The sequence below is a fragment of the Pleurodeles waltl genome, chromosome 1_2, assembly GCF_031143425.1.
Source record: "Pleurodeles waltl isolate 20211129_DDA chromosome 1_2, aPleWal1.hap1.20221129, whole genome shotgun sequence".
NCBI classification, from domain to species: domain Eukaryota; kingdom Metazoa; phylum Chordata; class Amphibia; order Caudata; family Salamandridae; genus Pleurodeles; species Pleurodeles waltl.
This window is the reverse complement of record NC_090437.1, coordinates 16,181,555-16,204,242: the sequence shown is the minus strand read 5'-3', so window position 1 is coordinate 16,204,242 and position 22,688 is coordinate 16,181,555.

Here is a 22,688-nt window from a genome sequence, read left to right as displayed (position 1 = left end):
TTTGTGCTTCCTCTTCTCTGAAATGGTCATTAGTAATGATGAGCCTACAAAGTACATCTGACGGAAAAACTTGTTTATCACTCCATGATATCCTTATGGACAGAACTATGAGGTTACCTGCTGTTCCAGCAAATGCACTTCTGAATATTACAGGTGACATGGTACTCGATTACAGTAATGGATTGGCTGATGTGGTACGTTCTGTCTCTCAACAGGCTGAAGCTGTCACTGCAAATCCAAACCAGGAGCAGTTCCATGAGCTTAGTCCTAGTGACTGGATCTTAGTCAAAAAGCACATAAGAAATTCCTGTCTAGAGCCACGTTGCAAAGGCCCAATCAGTTGATTATGTTAACAAATACTGCAGTAAAATATGCTGGAGTCCTGAAATGGGTGTATGTATCTCCAAATCCAGAGGACAAGGGATCCTTATGAAAAAATAGTGTCCTATGAGTTTGAACCAAGAGCACTGGTGCATGTACCACCACACGTTGTATAAGAAGAAACACAAGAGAGAAAAAACTGTGATCAGAGGTAGCAAGAATAAGATAGTGGTGAAAATCTCAGACAGATAAAGAGGTGCAATTGCTTGATATCTCACAAAGTGCCAATGGAGAAGAACTGATAACACAGTCAATTGAACTCCTGAATCTGCTGCAGAACAAACAGAAGATGTTGATGATCTAGGAGAAGGAACACATTCTAGAATAAAGAATAGAAACAATTCACACAATGAAAAATGGGCAAAAGCTTACAGTAAAAAGAGAACAAAGTTGAGTGTGTCAGCTGAATCAATAGCACCGACAATCAGAGAAGCAGAGTCCAGTGGTATAAGTGAAACAGAAGAAGAACAAAGCACATTCAGAAGGTCAATAAGATCTGGAGTACCTTCACAAAGATATTCATTACCTGAATGGACATATTATGTGAGCCAAGTTTTGAACGTTACAATTTCTGATCTACTTGATTGGAGCAAAGAACTGCCAGAGCCTCTTTGAAAGTCCTTAATTGCAAAAGAACTATTGAACTATAAATTCAAAAATCGAGAATTAACGAACTGAGATATTATTTGTACTATTATGAAATAAAAGGACTAATAAAGTTAATTGAATAAAGAAGATAAGAAGAATACTGAGATCCAAGAGAGTAGATGAAGAGTAGGGATAACATTCTAGAAGAGCACAGAGTAGTTTTAAGGATTGTCTATACGAAGATATTATCATAAACAAGACTAAGGGGGTCATTCCGGGTGGCTATTGGACCGCCGCGGTAGTGGCGGTCTGATCCGCTTCATTCTGGCTGAGGCTGAACAGCTGCGGTCAAACCGCCAACACCGCCAGGCTGCAGTCAGCCTGCAGCCTGGCGATCCTGGCGGTTGTAATCTGCTAGGGCAACGCTGTCCTTCGGATTACGAGTCCCATTCTGTCAGCCTTTCCATGGCAGTTTACACCGCTGTGGAAAATCTGGCGGAATGGGGGTGCCTGGGGCCCCTGGGTGGCCCCTGCACTGCCCATGCACTTGGCATGGACAGTGCAGAGGTCCCCATGCACAGCCCCGAATTATGGGCAGTGAAATGCATGATGGGTGTCGCTGCACCACCACATTGGTGCCGTCCCGATTCTGAGCCGACGTCAATGTTAAGGCCCTCTTCTCCGCAGGGCCGGTGGATGCAAACACTGTTTCTGCCCGCCGGCCCTGCGGTGAACTTGGAATAGGGCCGGCGGTGTCCTGGCGGCACTAGCGGTCAGGTGGCAGGTTGAGTTTGGCGGGCAGTCTCCGCCACCCGCCAAACACAGTATGACCGCCTAAGTGACAAAAAAAACAAAAATTAAGAAAATCCGTGAAAAGAAAAAGACTTGCTTGAAAGGTAAATTGACCTGAAGAAAAGAATTGATATTGTTCGGCTTGGACAATATATAAGTTGCTGTCATAAACATCTTATTAGTAGTAGATCTGATTTTAGAGATGTGGAACTAGGTGCAAGGTATTTAGCTACTTTACTGACACTTATAGTTTTGGTTGGAATAGCAACAGTTCTAGTGATACACTTTACACATGATACAGAGAAAGCTATAGCAGAATATTAAATGCAACATTTAAACCAGGAATACATGAAGATGAATTGAAGGCATCATTTGTAAATTACATGCATGAAGATTATTCAATGGATGCTTACTCTAATTAGTACAAGAATACACTAAAGCTATTGAGATTAAGGACTGCTACGTTTGTGCGCACATGCCAACTTCTGTAGATGAACAAGTTTCTTACCACCATATTCCACTTTCCTACATTATTCCTTATAGCAGCTTCCTAAGTCTAGTATATAGGCAGCAACATTTTGAATACTATTACTCAAACTTTGATATTGTACTTTCTAAAGTTTCACTAATGAAAAGTATGAATTTACACCCACAAGCTAAGGAAAAGGAGACTGCATGGCATTACTTTAGCCAGTTGTTCCTGAAGCACGGTTAAAGGGTATTAGCAAACCCTAACATGCTTAATGAACTCACAAGAAAATGCTAGAAGAAAGAAATTACCATTTTGCAAAAAGTGCATAGAAGAAAGGGGATGTTCAGAAGAATGTACGGTGAAAGGAAGATGATTAATTCAGAAAGAAAATGACTGTACCAAAGCTTGAATTAGATAAAAGGCAAAGAGGAAAAATATGTATGTTTAAGAGAAGAATCAATGGGGTAAAGACACCAGTGGGAAATAGTAATTGTGAGCATGTGTCTGAATTGTCTGGAGTAACATGTAAAATTTTACAAGATGACCCTACCATGCCTAGGGTAAACGTCATATGTGCAGAGAATGCATGTTTTATACTGCCTGCTTATTGGGAGGGTATTTGTTATTTAGGCTTACTTTTTCCATAATGTATCACATCCAGAGCTTAGATGCATTACCAATAACACCAACACACAAAAGATACACTTGCAGTGCGAATGAAGTGACACAGTCAGTGGGAGGCATATGTGGAGCAATCATACCTGCTGTAGGAGTAGTAGTGATTGAGAAATTTAGAAAGCGCTCAACAGAAGTTGATAGGTTGGCAATTAGTACTTCTGGAGATCTATTGGTAGAAGCTTGTAGCAATTATATCTATAGTTTTGCAGAACTGCTATGTGCTGAGAAAGGTGGAGTCTGCAAGATGCTACAAATTGAAAATTGGTATACTCCTAGGGCTAGATTTCGGGACACACCATGCTTTATGCTATGGTCTGTAAATATTAATTGACTAATAAAGAGGGAATCAAAACTTAAGATCAAATAAATACTTTAAAACTTCAATCAACTCTCATTATTGACTCTTGAAGAAAAAATAATCTGTAATCCATTTATATTGATAATAGCAGCTTGCATCTATACTAATTTCCAAGATGCTCCTCTTGGGCCCTAAGAGGTGTGGAGAATGTTATGTTGTAAGAATTCTCCACTCTCCCAACAGTATAGAATGTAGAACTCAAAATAGCTCAACGATCAATCAACCAAAACATGATTTGCTTCCCCTACAGTCACCTAAACCCCTTCCATAACGCCCCACACAAAACCCCACTCACACTGTGCTGACATCAATACGGCCCATGGGCACCCCGCAAACCATACTTTGGGGCCTTTTGAAAAATGTTTGAAAGGAACTGTTACCATACTATAGAGGAACTTGGCCTTCTGCCTCATTCCCCTATATAGTCATGGAACTCCCAGTGACCTGCAATATCCTTAGAATGAACGGCAGGGTGTACTTTATTCCATATATATTGTAACCTGAACCACATAAATACTTTATTATCTTTTCCTAAAGGAGGAAAGGTTAAACACAATATAACCAGGCTGTGGCCAAATAGCTAGGACTGATGATGCCAATCAGTGGAGCTGTAGAGTTTTAGCCGCAGAACTGGCAAAACTCTGAAAAGAAAAGGCTTCACCTGGGATGCTGGGAGTAGTGAGAGAGGTCACGCTCCAGTCAAATGAGAAAGGGCATAGTTGGAAGGCCAGAGATGAAAAATAGTCAGGGAAACAACAGAGGTTGAAAAGCAGAAGCTGCTGATGGTATTCTGGCAAAAGGTGGGAATTCAAGAGCACAGGTGTTGCAGTGCAATAGTCGGACAGGGGACAAGTGTGCAAATAAAAAGATTATTATTCTAAGGTATCTACTTGTTGCTCAAAGGGAAGATGACCTTGATCTCTTGGGTACGATGACCAAAGGGTGCATTCTGTTCTCTGCATGAAAAGCAGAAGGATATTTGATCGAATTTACAGGGGCATCAAGTCCAGTGGCATACATGGGAAGCATCTGTCTCTGGGCTTCCTAGTAGAAGAGGATTCCATGGCAGTCAGACCACAGTTCAAGAGAGGTCAGTCTGAAGGAAGTCAGTTCTTCCTTGGGATCATAAAGGCTTCTGGACTAATAGAAAGATGCATGTCTCACATTAGCAACCATCACAATTTACCTCAATAAACCAGACCATGGAGAAAGCCAGTCGTTGCACGGCGTAACATAACTTCCGTTCCTGCTGAAGTTGCCAGCCATGACAGCCAAACCCCGGGCAAGGTGAACTATATTCCCCCTCTCTGACTAGAGTGTGTTGAATCTTTTGCATTTTGCAAAGTGTCATCTGGCATCAAGAGACATTCAAGGATGCCCACCCTGTTTACTTCCACAGTCGTTGAGTTCCTTTTGGTGAGACCTACCCTTTATCTGAGCCATCAAACAGTCATTACCTTTGTCCTAATCGATGGAGCTCCCTTGACTAATGACTGGATCCTTTCCTCAGCAGATGCCAACAGGAGCACAGCACGAGAGTTCATGCATTCACACTCTGGCACATGTGGAGGCTCCTGTGACCTTTCTAAGTAATTAAGGCAGAACTAAATGGAGTCCTCTAGGTGGCTGGCAAAGCTGAGGGGTACTTGAGCCCAGGTGGTGACCTCAATGACTGCAGGAGAAAGAACAGCAGATGTGCCTGTCAGGTCAAGTGTAGGCTGCACACTATAATTTAAAAACTCTCAAAGGGACACTATTCTATGGCCCAGTACAGCTCCAAGATGAATGACCCACAGATCAAGTATCATGGGTGAATAGAGACAAACCAATGTACCAATCTCTCTCATGTCAATCAAAACCCATATATCACATGAAGAATAACACATTCCTATCCTCTATTAGACTCAAAACCTACATGAGGCTTGTCTAAGAAATTGTCTTCTTCATGTGGCTGCAGTTCACTAATTGACTTTATTTCTAATTAGTTTGGCAACTTTTGGGATTGTGATATCTGCCTGAAATGCAAAGGGTCTTTACTTTCCAGTACAGGTCTTTCCAATAAAAGACAGATCTTCTTGTGTTTTAGTGGTGCAGAATCACAATGCCACACATAGTGGAATTTGCGATCTCCTGTAGTCTGTTACTGAATTGTCTGATTGACTCACTGTGGTAAGGAACATGCTCTGTTGTCTGTTCTGTTGCTCTTACCCCTTAAAAATCCTAAAGGACTCCTCTGTTAGTGATAGAAACTGATAAACTACTACTGTGCTTGCTTTCCCTGGCATGGAATCCAGAGTGTTCCCATGAAGTTTCTGCATCACATTAGTACAAGTAATTAGCCTCATTTTCTGCTATTGTCTGTGGGTAGACTGCCACATTCTCTAGAGCTCCAGTGGGGTGATAAATTGCATGCTAGAATACTAATAATAAACATTTTATCCAAAATAACTATAGTTTCCTAGACATCATTTACTAAAATAGTGTCCCATGGGGTGTAGGTTTTATATTTCTATTTTTTTGTGAACGTTATTTAGTACATTTATGCCAGATTATGTTCTGGTTACGATACCAAGGCTACAACTGGGAGGAGCGAACTGGAGATGTTTACAAAATCATTTATCACGCCAAGGATCTCCTTAGCTACATTAGGAGTTTGAAGAGTAAGATCCAAAAATGTGTTGTCAAGAATTTGGACTTAAAAGGCAAGATTTGTTTTCCTGTTTTATTATGTTCGGGGGGTGCAGGTGTGGGGTGGTATTGTAGGCATGACACCAGTGGCATGCTAGGTTTCTTACCTGCTTTCCTATTTTGGATGGGTCTTTAGTGACCTTTTGGGATAACGTCCTATCCCTAACTGTAGCGAGTGGATGTTCACGCAAGACCACTTAAAAATAGGTTCATGCAACTGACTAAATCGGCTGGAGGTGCCACTATGCATTGTATACAGGCTTCAATTCACTCTCCTGGGCTCCTACCTTTAGATCCCTACATCAATTCCATTTGCTTTTTTAAGGAACATAAAAAAATGATCAACTAGTGTCTTAAGAAACAAACTGGCCATCGCAGATACCTAGTTTTCTGGCCAGGCCCTGACCAACTCTCTCCAGACAGTCACCCTCAGTGTCAGTGTGATTGGAGGAGGGGGCGGGGGGGGGGGGCAGGAGTCCGAAGACAAGCTCCCCTATTGGAGTCCAGACATCTGTGCTCACAAAGTTTCCTTCCAAAACTGAGTAACGGGGTGAAAGAGTGAATGTGAACATTTATATAGCCACATCAGGCAGTGAACTGTCTTCACGTAGTAAATCCCCCAGGAGAGAACCAATAAAGAGGTACCCATATATCCAGGAACTTAGTCCTCCAAATCTCGGTCTATTGCGCAGTTATGCTTTGTATGTTGTTTCATTGCTCGCCTCATTATGACTTTTTAGGACCCGGAATACAGAGGCTTACTCATCCATGAAAGAACTTGCGCACAAATGATCAGGAACAAGTCCATTATATGCTGACGTCTTTAGCCTAGAGAGTGATTTTTTGCCTTGAATTTTAATATTTTATGTCTTTTTATTTTCTTCCTCTATATCTTTAAAATCACCTCGTGGGTGTTCCCAGAATGTTGACACGCATGTCTGTGAAGGGTAGAACAGGAAAAAATACACTTCCAGCGACTATATTGCAGCAGCTAAAGAAAGTGACTGGGGTGCAGTGTTTTCCAAAGTTAATTCGCACAAATAACAGAGATAAACAAATGCCTGAACAAGGATCAGGGGCGTGGCTATCAATAGAACAGCAGGTGCAATGGCACCGGGGTCCAAGGAAACCAGGATAGAATAGGACCGCCCTATAGTTGTTTCGTACTACTAAACTTGAAGGTATAGGCACTTTTCTTGTGTGCATTAGGGTTCGCGGCACCTTTTTCTACACCACTGGCTAGGGAGATAACCAAGCAATATTAAATTACAAAATCATTAGCAAATTGTGCGTTGGTGTCAGCATGAACACATAGGTTTTTAACGTGGTTCACATGTGCCCACATTATTCAGACAATCCACTAAAGGACCAAGAAAAAAAGACTGCTCTGCTGGTCCACGTTGGATTTCATGACTAATGCACCGTTGCCATGGCAGCCGAGACATAGGAAAGGAAAAAATCCTTTTAGCACCTACCTGGGTCTCTCAGGCTTTACTGTCAGCGCATCGCATTCTTATTGTGTCAACCAAGCATCAATAGGTGGAACTTGATTTCAGCTCACACCACATGATGCGTCAACGTGCAGATTTGAAAAATAGAGGAAACGTCTACTTCTGCACCATCAAAAGCATGCCTATGAAGTTGGAGATGCAACGACTACTCCAGTAACAGCAGCAAAAGAGCACACACTTACCCACACTTCATATTCTATTCTTTTTCCAGACCTTCTTGTCTGCTAGCAGCTCAGAATTTAACAAGCACTGGCAAAACCAATGTTGTCGCGTACGCAAGGCTTTGTCGTTTTTTCTAGCCATGTTGTACAGCAGTGGGGCTGATGTGCAGCATAGCAGAAAGTTTTTTTTTAAAGTCTCATGATGCTGATCATAGCGTACTTCTTTTTATTGCTTGCAAAACAGAGGGGGAAGGCAACATGGAGGTCACAGATGTAGGGGCGAAATAGCTCTATGACACGACCAGCGGTTTCTGCGTTGTGACATTTCTCTTGCTATGACAGGTGGATGGACAACAAACGGTGGGAGAGGTCAGAGCAACACAGAAACAACAGGAGGGACAGCGAGTGGCAGTGGGTCAAGTGAACACATAAAATGAATGGAGGGAGGGAGAGGGCAAGCTAACACAGACAACGAACAGAACGGTGCAAGCCAACGCAAACAAAGAAAGGGAAGAAGGAGGGAGGGTGGGAGCAAGCCAATATGGACATCAAATCAAGGGTGGGAGTTTTGTGGGCAAGCCAACACAGACAATGAACGGAGGGAGGAAGGTAAGGTGACGGCAAGGCAACACAGACAACAGACAATAGAAGGAGGGTGGGTGGGTGTGCAAAGCATACGGACAAGGTAAGATTACGTGGGGGGAGAAGTACACATATGAGACACCTGAAAAAATTATGCACTCTTGTAAAGCCCTGAAATCCAATGAAAAAGTACTGCCTTAAATAACGAGCAGTGGAAGGACATATTAAATGTTACCATACTCTAGTTGAGGGACAAACACATGAAGAGGAAGTAAACCTATGGCAGCTGAGCAATTAGAAGCAAGCAAATGAGAGAGATAATGAAGCCAACCAATGGTAAGCAACTGGAGGTCTTTAAGCCCACTGATAGAAAACAAAAGGTGTTGAAGAAGCATGTCAACTGTAGGGGTGACCTAAAATCTAATTATATTTCAAATGTGTAATATCCCCTGACTTTTTTCCCTTTTAACCTCCTGTTTGCTGTCTTAGGCCCATAGTTATCCTTCGATGCACCAAATTTGCGTCATTTTTTTTAACGTAAATTTGGCGCAAACCTAACTCCGTCCTCATATTTTGACGCTAGAGACGTCTAGTGTCAAAATATTGGTGTTTGCATCATTTTCTGGATGCGTACACCTACCTTGCATCAATAAGATGCAAGGTAGGTTTTCCCATCTAAAAAATGATGCTAACTGCCCATGCTAAAATGATGCACGAGTGGGAGGAGGGGCTAAATAATGGTGCAAAGCTTGGTTTGCACAATTTTTTAACACCTGGGTCAGACCAGGCCTTCGGGGACCTGTGGACCCATTTCCATGGTTAAACACCATGGAATAGGCCCACAGGTGCCCACCCCAAGCACCAGGAACACCCCCACCCACACCAGAGGGACACCAGAGGATGGGTGACCCCATCCTAGGTAAGTAGGGTAAATATAGTAAGTATTAAAAAAAAAAAGGTAAGTGCCAGTGGGGGCCCTGACACGGGCCCTCATGCATGGCACTGGATGCAATGCCGTGCCCAGGGGACCCTGGTCCCCTGTGCTGGCCATTGGGGTGGTGGGCATGACTCCTGTCTTTTATAAGACAGGAGTCATATGGTATGGATGATTTTGCGTCAGGAAATGATGCTAGGCTGGTTAGAGGCATTTTTTTTGCCTCCAACCAGCCTAGCGTAATTTTTTGTAGCAAAACCTCTTTCACCCGTACCGTCACCCCCACCCGGCTAGTGTTATTTTTGTTGACACTAGCCCAAGCTTAGCCTCGGCTTGCGCCATTCTATAAATATGGCGCCCGGCTGGCGCTCAGGAATAGCACAAACCGGTGCTAAACTTTTTGATACAAAACTGCATTAGTGCAGTTTTGCATCAAAAAGTATAACTATGCCCCTTAGTTTCTGCTGACTTTAGGACTCTAGGGACTTTACCACAGCTGACCAGTGCATGTGCTCTTTCCCTAAAACATGTTACAATTGGCTTATCCACAATTGGCACATATAAGTCCCTAGTGAAACGCACTACCTGTGCCCAGGGCATGTAAATTAAATGCTACTAGTGGGACTGCAGCACACCCACTTAAGTAGCCTTTTAAACATGACTCAGGCCTGCCATTGCAGAGCCAGTCTGTGCAGTTTTAAACTGCCATGTCAATCTGGCAAGTTAACCCTGTTGCGAGGCCCAAACCTCCCGTTTTAATATGTATAAGTCACCCTAAGGTCGGCCCTATAGAGTTCCAAGGGCAGGGTGTGCTATATTTAAAACGTTGGACACGCACATTTAAGCTTTAAACTTGTAAGTTTGTTTTTCACTACTGCAGGACCTATCTCTCCCATAAGTTAACATTGGGGTTGCCTTATTACATTTTATATGTGTAATTTCCAATTAGGAAGATATGACACCCCTAAGTTCGGTGTCTCTGGAATCACAATTTAAAATCACAACTTATGGTGAAGTCACGTTTAAAATTGTAGTTCTGAAAATGCCACTTTTAGAAAGTTTACATTTTCTTACTTTAAATCATCTAGTTGCTTCTACCTGTCTCTGAATACACGTCTGGGTGGGTGACAGCTGGGCTCTTGTGCATTCCCTCCAGACATCTACACACAAAGGAAGCTTAGGTGTGACTAAAGCCCTCATTACAACCCTGGCAGTCAGTGATTAAGTGGCGGTAATTCCGCCAACAGGCCGGCGGAAAAAAAATGTAATCACGACCAGGGCGGAAACCGCCAACACAAACAGCCACTTTAACACTTCGACTGCCATGGCGGTAGCAACAAACACCGCAGCAGTAACCGCTAACAGACAGGAAGAAGACAATGTACCGCCCACACTATTACAAGGCACCAATCCCCCAGATTTTCCAGGCTGTACCAACGCCATCAAAAGCACGGTGAAAACAGTCTTTGGAACGGAAACCATTCACCTCACGACACCCAACGAGGAACCAGGACGCCATGGATCCCGAGTTACAGGTCCTGCCCATGTTGGTTAACCTCCTCATCTACCAGGAACATCAAAGACGCCGGCGGCGACCATGGTGAGTATTGCACCTAGCACACAGGGGAGGGGGGGAGGAAAAACAGAGTGACACACACGCAACACGCAACACCCCACCCCCCACCCATAACAACATACACACTAACACATCCAATTACATCACAGATACACTCCGTCACCCCCTGGAAGAACGCAAGGACCAAATGAAATGAGTTTAGCGAGTGTAATAATCGAAAATTCAGATAGGCCAAGATAACTTTAAATCATTAGTATATACAAATATTCACAGCAATTACACAAGTCCATATACTGTCCCATTAAATGTCCGTGGACCAGTGGTCCCAAAAAGCATGGGCGAAGTTCACACATGACACCTGCCTCAAAACGGAGAGAACACTGCAGGGGCATCTGGTTGAAAAAAAAAACAGGCACCTCAGGGGAAGGAGAGGGGGGGCACCTCAGCCCGGATGATGGGACGACGCCACTGCTCCTCGAGGGGGCTCCATGCCCACTGCTTGGTCCTGGGGAGTGCAAAGCCACAGACTCTCAAGTGGGTGGTTTGCCCACTGCCTGCTCCTGGGGAGTACAAAGCCACAGTCTCTCAAGTGGGTGATTTGCCCACTGCCTGGTCCTGGGGAGTACAAACCCACAGTCTCTCAAGTCGGTGGTTTGCCCACTGCCTGGTCCTGGGGAGTACAAAGCCACAGTCTCTCAAGTCAATGACATGTTCCACTGGGTCTGGAGGGGGCATGGTGCCCAGAGTGCTTCATCCTACCAAGGACTGGGGGAGTGGATGCTGTTCTCCACTGGTTCTGGAGGGGGCATGGTGCCCAGAGTGCTTCATCCTGCCAAGGACTGGGGGAGTGGATGCTGTTCTCCACTGGTTCTGGAGGGGGCATGGTGCCCAGAGTGCTTCATTCTGCCAAGGACTGGGGGAGTGGATGCTGTTCTCAACTGGTTCTGGAGGGGGCATGGTGCCCAGAGTGCTTCATCCTGCCAAGGACTGGGGCAGTGGATGCTGTTCTCCACTGGTTTTGGAGGGGGCATGGTGCCCAGAGTGCTTCATCCTGCCAAGGACTGGGGCAGTGGATGCTGTTCTCCACTGGTTCTGGAGGGGGCATGGTGCCCAGTGATGCTGCACCAGCTGTGTGGCACTTCCCATTCCCTCACATGGGAGTCTGAGCCACGAGATTTACCGGTAACAGGTAGCATGATACTCCATGGAGGCAGAGCCACACTCCTCCTTGCACGACTAAGGCTGCAAACTGCTGGTAGTGCCAGTGCTGGTGGTGGTGCCTCATGTAGTGTGTGCAGGGTCCAGGACATCGCCTGCAGGATCGGAAGCCTGCTCACTGGGGATGCTGCTGTTGTGTACTTTGGGAGGAGGGCTCACAGACACACTGGGAGAGGACACAGAGGATGTGTGCATGGTTGTGGGGGTGGTGATTGCACGTGAGCGGTGTGTGGCGAATGGCGTTCTGGTGATGGAGGTAGTGGCTGAGGATGTAGCACATGCAGGTGTGAGTGGAGACGAGACTGGGAGGGAGGTGGATGATGTGGAGGAGGGGGACACAGTGGAGGCAGTGGATGTTGGTGTGTCTGCATGGGTATGGTGCTTGTGTGAGTGCCTGTGGGATGTGTGGTACTTATGTTTGCCTGAGCCACTTTTGTGTGTTGATGTGTGAGCATCCTGGTCTGATGGTGTGCTTGGGATAGGCTGAGGTAGAGGGGATTGGGTCGGGGTAGTGGAGGTTGGAGAGGGGAGGCTGGACACAGGGACAATGGCTGCCATCAGTGCTGAGGCCAGAGCCTGAAATGCTCTCTGTTGGGCCGCCACGCCAGAATGAATGCCCTCCAGGTATGTATTTGTTTGCTGCAAATGCCTCTATGCAAATTTTTTGCTGCATATGCCTCTCGAGACACTGGATGGCATTCAAAATGGTTGACTGCCCAACAGTGAGGGATCTTAGGAGGTCAATAGCCTCCTCACTGAGGGCAGCAGAGCTGACTGGGGCAGGGCCTGAGGTGCCTGTGGCGAAGGAGATGGCCACCCTCCAGGGTGAGCGGGCACGGGAAGCACGCTGAGGGGCTGCTGGGAGGGCGGTACTGGTAGGGGGGTGGCTGCTGCACCTGTTGTTGTGGTGGGCATAGATGTGGCTCCCATCAGAGGAGGAGTCTCTGTCGCTGGTGTCCCCTTCTGTCCCCATCATGGAGCTCACCTCGCCCTACGTCCCTCCGTCCCACTGGTGCCTTCAGACTCCGTACATTCACCTTCCTGGGCCATGTGGGTTGCAGCTCCCTCCTGCTCCGGGGCCACTGCTCCTCCACCGGATGATGCTGTGTGCACACAAGGACAGGGTGACAAAACAAAAAGGGGGGGAAAGACAGAGGAGACACATGGTCAATGCCAGCAACTCCACTACAGTTGGCGGACACAACACACAGGGAGCAGCCCTATGCACTAGCCCATGCACTAGCAGTGAGTGGGAAATACACCTGCCCATGAGGGACTATGCCTAAGCCCATATGCTGCACCCCTGGATCCCACAGGAGCCTGACCAGTTGTAGATGGCCACTACCACTATTAGGGTTGGAGTGCACAGAGCCTGCCTAACAAGGGACCTACCCTAGCAAGTTCGCCCTGGCCTAGGGGAACCCACAGCACACATCCCCCACCCAGACACCTCGTAAAGCATGCAGAGTCAGCTGAATGAGAGTGTACTCACCCCCTTGTGGCTGCTGTGATGCCCTCAAGCGCCCATCGAACTCCGGATATGCCACCGTCAGGATCCGGAACATCATGGGGGGTTATGGTGCGACAGGCACCCATTCCACGTTGGGAGGCCAACCCCATCTGGGCCTCCGCCGTCTTCTTGCTCCAGCGGCACAAGTCCTCCCATCTCTTGCGCCAGTGGGTGCTCCGTCTGTGATAGACCCCAGGGTTCCCACTTCCTTGGCCATGGCACGCCAAATACCCTTCTTCTTGTGTGCGCTGACCTACAGGAAAGGTAAAGTAAGAATGGATTTTACTCCCCGTCCGGTTCTTCTTACTCATTGGACACAACTTCCCAACCATGCCCTGAAACACATACACTGACCATCTTCACATGCAAGCCACAGCCCCCCCCATGTATCTTCCATCCAGGCCAATCCTTACATTAGTGTCCCATCCACCATGCACACAGTGTACTCACCTGTTTGTCTGGAGGACCGTAGAGTGGCGTGTACTGGGGGAGGACTCCATCCACCAGGTTGTCCAACTCCTCCGTGGTGAAGGCAGGGGCCCTTTCCCCAGACACTGTAGCCATTGTGGCTTCCAGACTCAGGTCACAGCAGCACTTGCAGTGTAGGTCCTCTCCTGTTGAAAGTCAGGCATCAAGTGAGTACACAGATAGAAAATGGCGGTCACGTCCGCAGCGGTGCGTACCGTCACCGCCGGCGTACATTGTCATTGGCTCCTGGAACCCATAGGGCCCAATGATAACCAATGCTGAATTGCGCAGCGGTCTTTGTCCGCCTACCGCGACGCTGCACAATGCCAGCGCAGTTACCTCATTTCCCCTTGTCCCTCCTTACAGGTTAGGCAGCCGTCATTTCAGGGGGGCACATGGCAGGGCACCTAACAGCGTCACAGCACTTTTGGGCAGGAATACGGACAGACAGCGCCACTCACCGATGAAATCACAATAGTGCAAAACACCCTTGGGCAACCCATGTGGTATTTGACCCTCTGCTCACCATTCTCCTCCATAGGGCACATCCGCTGGGGCAGATGATGAGATGGCGTCATCCTCCGGTGTACAGACCCCTAGTGGACCTGTCGACAATGGAAGACAGACACATCATTATCACCTACAGACTTGATCGTGCCACAGTCCATGAAATGTGTGCCCAGTTGGAGCCTGACCTGATGTCAGCTCTCCACAATCCCACAGGAATCCCCCCCTCTAGTGCAGGTCCTGTCTGTGGTCCATTTCCTGGCCAGTGGTTCCTTTCAAACAACAGTGGCCATGGCATCAGGGATGTCTCAGCCAATGTTCTCTAATGTGTTGTCCAGAGTGTTGTCTGCCCTGCTGAAACACATGCGCAGCTACATCGTTTCTCCCCCCAGGTGAAGGATTTGCCCACAGTGAAAGGTGACTTCTGTGCCCTGGGACATATCCCCAACAGCATTGGTGTCATTGATGGTACACATGTGGCATTTGTCCCCCCCCGCAGGAATGAACAGGTGTACAGAAACCGCAAAAGCTACCATTCCATGAATGTGCAGATGGTGTGTTTGGCAGACCAGTACATCTCCCATGTAAATGCCAAGTATCCTGGCTCAGTACATGACGCTTACATTTTGAGGAATAGCAGCATCCCTTATGTGATGGGGCAACTCCAGAGGCACCGTGTGTCGCTAATAGGTGAGCCCAAGGTCCACACACAGTTTGAATAGGTGTCTGGGTATAGGAGAGTCCCTAAGGGTTTGTGTATGTCTAACAGATACCCCTCGATATTTGCAGGTGACTCTGGTTACCCCAACCTGTCATGGCTACTGACCCCAGTGAGGAATCCCAGGACAAGGGCAGAGGAGCGCTACAATGAGCCACATGGGTGAAGTAGGAGGATTATAGAGCGGACTTTCGGCCTCCTGAAGGCCAGGTTCCGGTACCTCCATCTGACAGGTGGCTCCCTATACTACTGACCTAAGAAGGTGTGCCAGATAATCGTTGCATGCTGTATGTTGCACAACCTGGCTTTGCGACGCCAGGTGCCTTTTCTGCAGGAGGATGGGCCTGATGTTGGTCTTGTGGCAGCTGTGGAGCCTGTGGACAGTGAAGAAGAGGAGGCAGAAGAAGAAGATATTGACAACCGAAACATCATCATGCAATACTTCCAGTGAGACACAGGTAAGAGACTGGCACTGCTCCTCTCATATCAGACTACTGTGGGACATTGCATGAGTCTGCCTTTTTACCTCTGTGTATGGACCCTGACAGTTCACTTTGCCTTTCCTTTTCACAGATCTGGGTATCACATTCTGCCTTCTGCTATGTTCACTGCTGCCCAACAACTGTCATATATTGGTTTGTGCAAATGAACATTGCCATTGATATTTGTCAGGGAGGTTGTAATAGCACATTTGTGAAAGTACAGACTGACTCCAGATTGTTTTGTGATTCAAGGGTGTTTATTTAAGTGCTAATCAGTGGAGGGGGATGTGCAATGGGCTGAGGTGATGGTGGAGGAATATCCATGGTAGAGTCCAGTCTCTTTGGATCACAGGTGTATTGTCCAAGGGGGCATAGGAAGTGGAGCAATGGCAGTTCAAGGTGGTCAGGGTGACATAGTGGGACAGAAGAGTGACAATCAGGAGAGTCTTATTTCCTGGTGGAGGTCTTGGCAATGTTCTCTGTCTTGTGCCTGGATCGCAGGGACCTTTTGCGGGGTGGTTCTCCTTCTACAGGGGTATGGGGTGCTGGTGGCCTGTTGGTCCTGTAGCAGGACCTCCTGTCCACTAACGCCGGCGGACGTGGAGGGCTGTTCATCATTCGGGCTAGTGTCAGGGGCCCGTTGGTGTGCCACTGTCTCCCTCATGATGTTGGCTATGTCTGCCAGCACCCCTGCAAGGGTGACCAGGGTGGTGTTAATTGACTTCAAGTCCTCCCTGATCCCCAAGTACTGTTCCGCTGGGTCTCCTGAAACTTGGCCAGTATCGTGCCCATGGTCTCCTGGGAATGGTGGCATGCTCCCATGATGTTGGAGAGTGCCTCGTGGAGAGTGGGTTACCTGGGCCTGTCCTCCCCCTGTCGCACAGCAGTCCTCCCAGCTTCCATGTTGTCCTGTGCCTTTGTCCCCTGAACCGTGTGCCCACTGCCACTGACCCCAGGTCACTGGGTTTGTTGGTTTGCCTGGGTTCCCTGTAGTGGTGGACACACTGCTGATTGGCGTGTCCTGGGGACAGAGGCGTGGGCCCGCTGGGTGGGTGCTGTGGTGGTGTTTCCTGAGGGGGGAGGTTTAGTGGTGGTTTGGGACTGTGGCAGGGGAACCGACTGTCCAGAGGTCCCTGATGGGCCGGGCTGGTCGCCTTGATCCAGGCATGCAGAGCTGCTGTCTTCACTGTGGGTCTCTTCTGTGGGGGGACTGGATATGGCTGGCACCTCCTGTCCGGTGACGTTGGGTAGGGGTCCTGTTGGGGTGTAAATGCATAGTTATTGTATCTGTCTGTGCCATCTTGTGCAATGGGTGAGTTTCCCTCTACTCCTGTGCTTGCATTATTGCCTTGGCCCTTGTGTGAGTGGTGATTTTGTGGCCTGGGTGAGTCTCTCTACTGGACATTGGTGATGGGTGTCCATGCAGGTCTGTAATGGGTGTCATGCAATGGTGTTACATGCAGAGCTTGGTATTGGGATGTGTGGGTTGTGATAGTAGGGTATCTGTGAGGTGATGGAGTGATGGGAGTGAGGGTAAGGGTGGGGGTATGTGATGGCATGCAGGTAGGGAGGGGGATATAGTAGTGAAGATTTGACTTACCAAAGAACAGTCCTCCAGCTACTCTTGCAAGGCCCTCAGGATGCATGATCGCCAAGACTTGCTCCTCCCATGTTGTTAGTTGTGGGGGAGGAGTTCGGGGTCCACCGCCAGTCCTCTGTACGGCTACCTGGTGTCTGGATACCACGGAACGCATCTTCCCCCATAGGTTGTTCCACCTCTTCCTGATGTCATCCCGTGTTCTTGGATGCTGTCCCACTGCGTTGACCCTGTCAACAATTCTCCACCATAGCTCCATCTTCCTTGCAATGGAGGTCTGCTGCACCTGTGATCCCAACAGCTGTGGCTCTACCAGGATGATTTCCCCCACCATGACCTGAGCCCCTCCTCAGAAAACCTGGGGTGTCTTTGAGTTGCCATAATGTGGTGTGGGTGACGTGTGAGGTGATGTATGTTGTGATGTGTGATGTGATGTGTTGGTGTGTGTTCTTTGAGGTACGTGGCTGTTGTATGAGTGATGGTGTTGTGTGCCTCTGGATGCTGGTGTTGCCTTTGCTATTCTCTCTCTCTTTGCTTCTTACAAAACTGCCATTGTAAGGGGTTGTGGGTAGTGTTGGTGTTTGTTTTATAGTGGTGTGAGTGTGTGGTGTGTGTATGTGTGTCAGGCGGTGTGTACCGCCTATGGATTACCGTGGTTGAAAGACTGCCGCGTTGATTTGTGGGTCGTGATACTGTGGGCGTATTCCTGTTGGCGTGACGGTGTAGGTTTTGCTATCGCGAGTTTATCAGTGACCTTTTTTTGTGGCGGACCTGTGTGGGTGTCTGTATTGTTATGGATTACGAGATGTGGGTCATAATACCTGTAGCAGATTTCCGCTACATCAATGGTATGTTGGCGGCCGTTAGCACGGCGGTAAGCGGGATTTGCCACCAGGGTTGTAATGAGGGCCTAAGTGTCCATCTGCATGTTGATGGTCAGGATGGGAGGGAGGAACTGACACATCTGAATGGGTTGTCCCCTTAGCCTTTACAAAGGGCTGAATACTCCCCTGTAGAGCATCTGGAGCCACGGCAGGAAGGACTGGGGCATTGTGCACTTAAAAGGCCTCCCTCTGAAGTCTCCCACTTCACAGGCACCACTGGGTATAAGAACTGTGCTTCTGACCCTACCAAATCAGTCTAATTCTCGACCTGAGGACATTCTGCTAGGAAGAAGAATGGCCATGTTGCTGAAGGGACTCTCACTCTGCTGGAACACTGCTGGGCTTTTCTTTGCTGGACTCCTGCTTACCTGTGCCTGCCCTCCTGCCTGCTGCCCTCCTTGTCTGGGAGTGAGAAGGACTGTGCGTACATCTGTACATCCCCAGAACCAAAGTGACTCCAAAGACTTGCCGGCTTGCCTCCTGTCCTGAAGTCTCAGGGACATCAAAAACTTCTAGAGCTTCTGAACTCTGCCAAATGTGAGTCCTACTCTGCCAAGTGGTGCCAATCCAGTCCTGGGTCCTTGAAAGTGGGTTGTGCAGCTGTTTTCGACAGAAATCTACACATTACCACCACTGCGCTGATCAGAACTGCTGCATCTCTCCTCTATGCTGACGCATCAGCGCTGCCACTGAAGACAAAGACATCACAGCACCAACTGTGCAGCTTGGAACTGGTACATTGCTCTCAGTCCGGACGTATCACCTTTGCACTGCCGGCTGCGTGGCTTGATGACCACGCATCACCTTCATCATAAAGGTTCACCGCTACACTGCTGCTCAAAGACATCGTATTGATGACTGCGCGGCTCAGCGATGATGCATCCATAACTGCGTGGATTGGAACAAACGCATCGCCTTTGCATTATCCCCCTCTACTCCTTGCACTGGATCTTCGACATAGATGCAACCATCCACGCAAGGTACAGTTACAGTGGAACAAGGTGGTTGCTGTAGCGAGCCTGCAATTCATCACGGTCGACCTAAAGTTTTGGATTTACCTCAGTCTAGTGTGACCAGATAGCCCTGATTGGCACTTTAAGTTTCTAAGCATTATTTATGCATATGCAGATTTTCTTTAAAAATTCATATCTCGACTTCTACATATTGGATTTTTGTTGTTTTGTTAATTAAATTAAGATCTATTTGTTTTAACTTGAACAAGTTAAGTGTTGAACAAATACTTTACACATTTCCTCCTAAGTTAAGCCTGCCTGCTCTGTGCCAAGCTACAAGAGGGTGAGCACAGGATAATTTATGGTCAGTTGACTTACCCTGACTAGGATTGTGGTTCCTGCTTGGACATGGTGCATACCTCTGCCAACCAGAAACCCAATTTCTAGCATTCACATTGTATGATTATGACACTATTGCAAATCATTGTTTGCAAGGGTGTCAGAATTATGAGTTTGCTGGTAAAATCCAACAGTTTTCCCTCTGATAAATCTTGGAATGTCAAACACCCTTTACCCTTGTATCCTACAACTGCTTAAATTACTGTTCATATTATTAAGGGGAACTGCTTCACACTGCATGTGGGAAAACCGCATGGAGCAGGCATGTGTTGCGCGGCTTCCAAATCAACTGTGAAGTGCCCCATATGCCGATGGGAGGGTAGAGGAAAGGCAGCCTGATTATGAACAACCATGCAGGGGTCTTAGTCTGTGCCACAGGGTGGGACAAAGCATAAAGCTGCTGCTACAGTACATATGGACACATGAGCTACACATGCTTCAGGAGGGTAAATATATATTTATTTACTTATTAATTTATCATGTTTTTTTAGCACAGACCTAACTGCAAGGGGAGCTGAGCTATTTAACCCCTTGGGTGTCTTGGACGAGCTGGTCTTGCCCTCAGCCATGATCGCAGAGTGCTGAGGACGAGACCAGCTCTCCTGCAAATCGTGAAGCGATCGGGCTGCAGAAATGCCTACTAGGCACCAGGGAATTTGTTTTTTGTTTTGTTTATGTGTGATTTATGCATAAGGAAATCAGCCCCTTTGGCAAGGGCCGCTCCCGGGGAGGCAATTAATTGTTAGGCCTTTTCTGCCTCCCCTGGGGCAGATCGGCCTATTTAAATTAGGCAGATCTGCCCCCGAGTGGCACAAGCCACTAGACACAAGGAATTTTTTTTTTAGACGTGTGGAGCGACCCCTTAGGCAAGGGGGGCAGAAACCACTAGACACCAGGGATTTCTCATTTGAACGTCAATTTCATGCAAGGGTCGCTCCCCTGGGGGGGCAAATGTATTTTAGGTCATTTCTGCCCCCCTTGGGGGCAGATCGGCATATTTATGTTAGGCTGATCTGCCCCCAGGTGGGGCAGAAACCTCTCAGGCACCAGGAATTGGTGTGTGTGTTTGTTGTGTAAAGGGTCACTCCCCATGGGGGCACATTACTGTTTGCCATTTATGCCCCCCTTAGGGGCAGATCGGCCTATTTTTGGAAGGCCTATCTGCCCCAAAGGGGGGCAAAAAGCTCAGCAGAGGCCAGGGAAGATTTTTGTTTCTTTCAAAAAAATGGGGACAAAGTTGTTCTGCCCACCGGTGGACAGATTGGGCAATTACCCCAGACTCACTTCACAGTGGGACAGAAAACCTACTAGATGCCAGGGAATTGGGGTGGTGGCTACCAACCAGTATGGGCATGGTTATGCTCCCACCCCAACTGAAGGGGGTAACAGTCTTTCAGCTCTTCCCCCACACACTAAAACATCTTATCCCACGGCAAGCAGGAGGACATTTGGGGGCATATTTATACTCTGTACCGAATTAGCGTCATTTTTTTAAAATTCTAATTCGGTGCAAAACTAACTCCCTATTTATACTTTGGTGCTAGACCCGTATAGCACCTAATGTATGGAGTTAAAGTCATTTTTTGGAAGTGTAAACCTACCTTGCCTTAATGAGATGCAAGGTAGGCGTTCAAGTGCAAAAAATTTCTCTATCGTCTTAACACCATACTTATATTCCTGTGCAATAATGGTGCACGGGAAGGAGGAGTAGTCAAAAAATGGTGCAAAGCTTGCTTTGCCCCATTTTTTAACTCAAGGGTCAGGGCTGGCGTTAGGGGACCTGTGGGCCTATTTCCATAGTGGAACACCAGGGAATAATCCCGCAGGTGTCCTCCCCAGGACCTAGGGGCACCCCAACCCACACCAGAGGAACTGCGGAGGATGAGGGACCCCATCCCAGGTAAGTACAGATAAGTACAGGTAAGCATTGCATTTTATTTTTTAAAATGCCATAGGGGGCCCGGTAATGGGCCCGCATACATGGCACAGGGTGCAATGGCCATGCCCAGGTGACCCTTGTCCCCTGTGCTGGCCACTGGGGTGGTGGGCATGACTCCTGCCTTCTCTAAGGCAGGAGTCATGTGGCATGGTGGGTTTAGCACCACAAAATGACGCTAATCTGGTTAGAGTCATTTTTATTTACTCTAACCTGCCTAAAGTCAATTTTTGGTGCTAATCCCCCTTCTTCTATACCGCCAGCCCCACCTGACTAAAGTCATTTTTTTCACTCTAGCCTACCCTTTGCACCGGCTTGCACCATTACATAAATATGGTGCCCGGCTGGTGCACAGAAATAGTGCAAGCCAGTGCTAAACCTTTTGGTGCACAACTGTTTTAGTGCAGTTTTGCACCAAAAAGTATAAATAAGGGCCTTGATTTTTTGGGGTTTTAAATTTGGGCCATGAGAGCTTGTCTAACTCTCAAAATCGTCCCACCTGAATGGCGAGGGTTGCACTTTTTGGACTTTGGGATGCTGCCATGTATAAAAATCTACGAGACCTAGACATATCTGAAAGCTAAACAAATTGGTGAGTCCAGGGTGGTGTGCTTCACATGCATCCCGCACCATTTTCTTACCCATAATGCCCTGCAGACCTCCAACTTTGCTGGAAGTCACACATTTTTCCCACATTTTTGTGATGGAACTTTCCGGAATCTGCTGGAACCCACAAAATTCCTACCACCCACATTGTTGCATCTATATCGATAAAAATTCTGCCCCACTTGTCAGCTTAAAAACGTTTTTTTTCAAACTGCCCTTTTGGACCTGCTTTGGTTCCCTCTCATTTTTGACATGTTTTTGGCTCTTCCCTGTCACAGTCACTTGGCCCACCTACACAAGTGAGGTGCTATTTTTACCGGGAGACTGAGGGGAACATTGGGTGGTACGAAATGTGTGTCGGTGGGGTGACTCCACACAGAAATGTGGGAAAAATGTTATTTTTTAGCTAAATTTGGGGTTTGCTGAGGATTCTGGGTAAGAAAACACTGGTGGATCCACGCAAGTCACACCTCCCTGGACTCCCTTGAGTGTCTAGTTTTCATAAATGTTTAGGTTTGGCAGCTTTCTCTTTATGACTGTTGAGCTCAGGACCAAAAACGAAGGTGTCCCCCCACCCTCAAAAACAGGTAGTTTTGTGTCTGATCATTTTGATGTGTTCACATAGGCCCTCATTCCAACCCTGGCGGTCTATGACCGCCAGGGTGGAGGTCGCCTGAAGCACCGCCAAC